Source organism: Capricornis sumatraensis, chromosome 22 (genome assembly GCF_032405125.1).
Source record: "Capricornis sumatraensis isolate serow.1 chromosome 22, serow.2, whole genome shotgun sequence".
Taxonomy (NCBI): Eukaryota; Metazoa; Chordata; class Mammalia; order Artiodactyla; family Bovidae; genus Capricornis; species Capricornis sumatraensis.
This window is the reverse complement of record NC_091090.1, coordinates 34988398-34994397: the sequence shown is the minus strand read 5'-3', so window position 1 is coordinate 34994397 and position 6000 is coordinate 34988398. Positions and strand designations below refer to the sequence as shown.

General features: G+C 45.2%; 1 non-coding gene across 1 annotated transcript; it reads left to right on the top strand.

The window, feature by feature from the left end:
- Positions 1-3949: 3949 nt before the first annotated feature.
- TRNAY-GUA (transfer RNA tyrosine (anticodon GUA)) lies at positions 3950-4039 on the top strand. The gene is given in 2 exon segments: positions 3950-3986; positions 4004-4039. It is a non-coding gene; the product is annotated as a tRNA-Tyr (tRNA).
- Positions 4040-6000: the final 1961 nt, after the last annotated feature.

Genomic DNA, 6000 nt, shown 5'->3' with positions numbered 1-6000 from the left:
CTCACATCCATACATGATCACAGGAAAAACCATAGCCTTGACTAGACGGACCTTAGTCGGCAAAGGAATGTCTCTGCTTTTGAATATGCTATCTAGGTTGGTCATAACTTTTCTTCCAAGGAGTAAGCGTCTTTTAATTTCATGGCTGCAGTCACCATCTGCAGTGATTTTGGAGCCCCCAAAAATAAAGTCTGACACTGTTTCCACTGTTTCCCCATCTATTTCCCATGAAGTTGTTATGCCCAGAGTCCGAGTCCCCAAAACTGAGAGAATAAGACGTCCACAGCAATGCAAAAGCATAAAGGCGTTTATTGCTAGCTCGAGTTAGGGCCCAGGTCTCATCCAGCACAGTGGAATCCGACAAGAGTCCGGAGCTCTGAATCACATCTACTTCTATACAGACGGTTCTTTGTTCCTGTGACAGCATAGCTGATTAGCTAAACCATACGCGCGTGCGCGCAAGCAAGCGCGCGGGATTTTTAACCTCACATCCCTATCCGGATTGGCTCAGGTCTGGCGCCGGCGGGGGACTATGGGAATTTTTTCTGATTGGTCGAGCTACACTGCCTGTGGGAGTTCCCAGTGCCTCAGCTTTCCTAGAGACTGAACCTCAGGCCTAGCCTGCACCTTAGAGCCTGTCCTGGCTCCAGTTTGGTCCTAACAGAAGTGATGGGACCAGATGCCATGATCTTCGTTTTCTGAATGTTGAGCTTTAGGCCAACTTTTTCGCTCTCCTCTTTCACTTTCATCAAGAGGCTTTTTAGCTCCTCTTCACTTTCTGCCATAAGGGAGGTATCATCTGCATATCTGAGGTTATTGATATCTCCCCCAGCAATCTTGATTCCAGCTTGTGTTTCTTCCAGTCCAGCGTTAGCAACTTGCTTTTAAATGTTTTGTGGAAAGTTTTGCTTTCGCTTTAGGTTAGAAGGATTCGTTAACAAAACAAACCATTTGTTACACACAAATAAACAATTTGAATTTATAACAGAGATCATTTGACTTAATTCTTAAAAGAAATAGAAACAATAGAGAAAAGTAACAGCATATATATCATCAAAAGGAGACGACCTACAGCCACACTTGGACAGCACTGGGAAGTCCCAAATGACAGCAATCTGGAGTCCAGTTGGGAAAGGGTCCCAGGCGATGCGTCCATCTCACCCGTGAGACTTCAAATAGCAGCTTTGGAGGCTCCCACTTGCCAACAAAGGTCCATGGTTTTTCCAGTAGTCATGTATGGATGTGAGAGCTGGACTATAAAGAAATCTGAGCACAGAAGAATTGATGCTTTTGAACTATGATTTTGGAGAAGACTCTTGAGAGTCCCTTGGACTGCAAGGAGATCCAACCAGTCCATCCTAAAGGAAATCAATCCTGAATATTCATTGCAAGGACTGATGCTGAGGTTGAAGCTCCAATACTTTGGCCACCTGATGCGAAGAACTGACTCGTGTCAGGGGAGTGTGTAATTTCCTTGGTTCTGTCTCGAAGGCAACAAAGATTTGACAGGGTGGACCAGTGTTTCAGCTCAGTTATAGCTAAGTTTTATTTGGGGAGCAAATTACAATACACTCTTGAGGCATGATAGCAGGCCTACCCCAAGGGAGAGACCTCAATGCGTCTTGGCTTCCTATTTTTATGTTTTGTCTCCTTCCCCCTGAGCCTGCCCTGTGTAAATTGGGCTAGCCAAGAGGGCTGTTTGTTTCACCAGAGGTTCTCACTTCAGTCCACAGATTTTGTTTCATTTTGCAGGCTTTTTCCTTTGTCTTCTAGCCACCACCATTTTGGACTCCTTTTTCCTATTCTAACTACCTAACATTTGGAGAAAACCTTGATGCTGGGAAAGATAGAAGGCAGGAGGAGAAGGCGACGACAGAAGATGAGATGGTCGGATGGCATCACCTATTCGATGGACATGAGTTTGAGCAAGCTCTGGGAGTTGGTGATGGACAGGGAAGCCTGGTGTCTTCGGCTTCCTGGGTCTTCCGGTGTCTCCTGGGCTGCAGTCCATGGGATCGTAAAGAGTCGGACACGACTGAGCGACAGAACTAAACTGAATTTGTAATCCCAGGCTGCAAAAAAGCAGCTCTGGTTTTACTTTTACATTATTACAATGCTTTTTGTTTTATCTTGCCAGTCATAGGTTAAACCCCAGGCACGGCTGACCAGACCTCCAGGGGCTCGAGGATTTCAAGACCTGCTCCCTTTCTTATCTACAGTCTTCCCTGACTTGCTGTGCTTGCAGGTAAGCTCAGAATCCTGGCAAAGTCCAGGCAGATTAGAAACTATTCAGAGGCCTGCTATCCTGCTTCTGAAGCTTGAGTAAGACTGCCTCTATTTAAATTTCCCGAACACCTATTCAGACAAAACTTACAAAAAGAGGAAGCCAAGACGCATTGAGGTCTCTCTTTTGGGGTAGGCCTGCTGTCACGCCTCAAGAGTGTATTGTAATTTGCTCCCCAAATAAAACTTAGTTGTAACTGAGCTGAAGGAAATGGCAACCCACTCCAGTATTCTTGCCTGGAAAATTCCATGGACAGAGAAGCCTGGTAGTCTACAGTCCATGGGGTCGCAAAGAGTTGGACATGACTGAGCAACTCACTTCACTTCAACACCTATTCAGAAATAGACAAACAAAAAGCAAATATTTGTGCCATGGAAGAGTGAACGCTAGTCTCAGTGTTCTACTTGCACAAGGGGTTCGTTTGTCCAATGTGTATGGCTCCACCGTATTGTTGCAGGAAGGGGGATCCCTTCCAGGGCCCAAAATTGGGCTGTTAGTTTGTTGCAGGAAGGGGGACTCCTTCCAGGGCCCGAAATTGAGCTCTTGTCTAACACTCGGAAATGAATTGTCCGAGGAGACACATGTGCTGACAAAGCAAGAGATTTTATTGGGAAAGGGCACCTGGGCGCAGAGCAGGAGGTTAAGGGAACCCAGGAGAACTGCTCTGTCACATGGCTTGCAGTGTCGGGTTTTATGGTGATGGGATTAGTTTCCGGGTTGTCTCAGAGTCCTTCTGAGTGGTGCACGCATTGTTCAGCATGCCAGAGAGGTGCCAGAGAGGTGGATTCCAGGAGGTGGTCGGATATGTGGTGTCTCCTTTTGACCTTTCCCAAACTCTTCCGGTTGGTGGAGGCTTATTAGTTGTGTTCTTTATCAGAACCTCCTGTCATAAAACAACTCATGCAAATGGTTACTATGGTGCCTGGCCAGGGTGGGCGGTTTTAATTAGTGTGCTTTCCCTAACAGTATGACAATGTAAAGATCTTTAGAGGAACGTAGAGACCAAAGCAGATTCCTCATGTCGGTTGCCACCTCAAGTGGATTTCATTTAGGAGAGAGTAATAGCCATTTTGAGGTTCAGACTGCCACAGAAAATTAGACTAGACTCATACTTTGCAAAATTAACTAGTATTTGAATGACAGTACTTTCTACTTTAAGTTAGCTTTAAAATATTATTTTAGCTCCGCATGGACAGATTGTTTTTTGAGTTTAGAATTAGTATGATAGTCTGGTTTATCTACAGGGATTAATGTCAATTAAAGAAGTCTTAGTGTGGTTTGAAGAGTTTAACCTGGTACTTTTTTCTTCCTCCTCCTCGTCCTATTAATTATCTGTTAAAATTGCAGATTAAAGTACTTCAAATTCTAAGACTGATTATTTAACTTCATTAATCACAGTAAAAGACAATCGTTGCTAAATTTTTGTTAGTTCCTCATGCATCGTTGTTTTATTTTATTTTTGCAAACCAGTGGATGCTACCGTTTTCACCTTGGCCCAGGGTAGTCGCCCGGTGAAGGAGTGCTAGGTTGTTTTTAAAAAGAAAGAAAACGTAGAGGCGACCAGAGCGTATTTATCAACAGCATGGGTGAACAAAACAAGCGCCAATGGTCTCCTAACCTTACACAGCGATGGCATCCTCTGCGGGTTAGCCACGGAACGTAATTCCTTCGATAGCTCAGTTGGTAGAGCGGAGGACTGTAGTGTAAAACACCATAGGCATCCTTAGGTCGCTGGTTCGAATCCGGCTCGAAGGAGTTCATATTTTGTGTGGTTTTAAATTAAATCCCCCACCTTAAGGCCTTTGTCAGTTATATAAATACTTGCTGTGCATGTGTTGAAGACTCAACTGTGCGCAGGGAATATGTTTCTTTAAACTATTGTTCTCCGTAACAATTTCTAACACGCACGATCACACTTCGGCACCATAGTTCATTAAGGGCCGATGCCGCAGAGAAGTCCGGAACTCCGACCAGGGGATCAGTTGGGCCCGTTTTCAGCAAAGGTGGTGGTGGTCTAGTGGCTAAGTCACGTCCTACTCTTTTGCGACCCCAGGGACTGTGGACAGCCAGGCTCCACTGTCCACGGGATTTCCTAGACAAGAATGCTGGAGTGGGTTGCCATTTCCTCCTCCAGGGGGTCTTCCCGACCCAGGAATCAAGGAATCCGGGGACAAGTCTTCGCCACACTCCTGGGGATCCGAAGGCCCGGGCGGGAAGGACCCGGGGGGAAGGGCGGCCTGCTGGAACAACGCTCACCAATGGTTAGTAACTGATGGAGCACGAGCGCCCCCTGGTGTTACTAGAGTCCTCCGTTCAATCGCTCTGCGACCCCTTGGACTGCGGCAAGCCAGGCTTCCCTGTCCATCACCAACTTCCGGGACTTGCTCTTTTTCTTCCCCGGTCGATGCTCTACTACTGGCAGCCACCTACAAACCCTGGAGGAGGAGGGATAAAATTCTACCTCCCCTTCTAGGTTTAGTTATGCAAAGAAAGGTGATTCTCATTACTGGCTGGGAAACATGGGTGGATGACGGAATCACCTGGGAATATTTTACAAAGTGCCCATACTTGTGCCACTTTGGCAGTGGGACCTAGACATTGGTAGTTTTAAAAGCTCCCAGATAATTTGAACGTGTTGCAAGATTTGAGAACCACTGCAGAATAGAAGTTTTTAGAAAATTAATAGACAAGGGGAAAATTGATAGAATTTTTACTCAATTTGAGCATGAGCTCGAGGTTGAGCTCTCTTAACAATAGAAAACAATTGTTAATTTTATGCCAATTTCATTAATATGTTAACCACACTTCTACCCCGTCTGAAAAATGTGATTCCGAATACCTACGGAAGAGTTCCCAACTATAAAAAATATTAAGTAAGGAAGAGTTGTCTGAGAATATGTGCCTGACACTTTTGCATGTTCCTTCCCATGCTTCAGAACTTTTATTCTGTAAGTAAGCAATTCGCAAACTTTGGTGAGTGAACCACCTAGAGAATTAATGTAGGACACAGAAGTCCAGGCTTAATGAACTAGATTTGAGAGACATTGCCTATAACACATTGGCAACTACCAGTATTAACGGCTAGAACTGGTAGTATCCTTGCTCTCTGAAAGCGAATTGAGGGCAAAAGAGTAGACAAGAAAAATGGTCCAATTTTCTTTTCAAAAATAACATGGGCCTTGGATGCACAGCTTATTAGATTGTCCTGGATTTTCTCACCAAGGCACCAGAGCTTCCAATTCAAACAAGTTCTCCACTGCGATTTCTCTCCCGTGCTGTGCTGGCCTCCTTACTTGCTTCAATCGTGTCCGACTCTTTGCAACGCTATGGACTGTAGCTCTCTAGGATCTTCTGTCCAGGGGATTCTCCAGGCAAGAATAAGGGAGTGGGTTGCGTGCTCTCCTCAAGGGGATCTTCCCAACCCAGGGATCGAACAGGCGTCTCTTAGTCTCCTGCACTGGCAGGTAGGTTTTTTACAACTAGCGCCACCTGGAAGTCCTTCCCTCCCATAATTAGGCCATATTCTGCAAGAATCCAGTATTAGTGCCAGCAGCAGCCCCACCAACTCCGTAGAAACAGCCAGATGACTTCAGAAGAGAAAGAGTGAATGTAAAAAACAAAAAGCCCAAACCTCAAACATACCTATATATTCTTTAGCTCGTCACAATCGTATTAAAAAGTACATAAAGCTATTACCTCCCAAGTTTTCAAAAAAG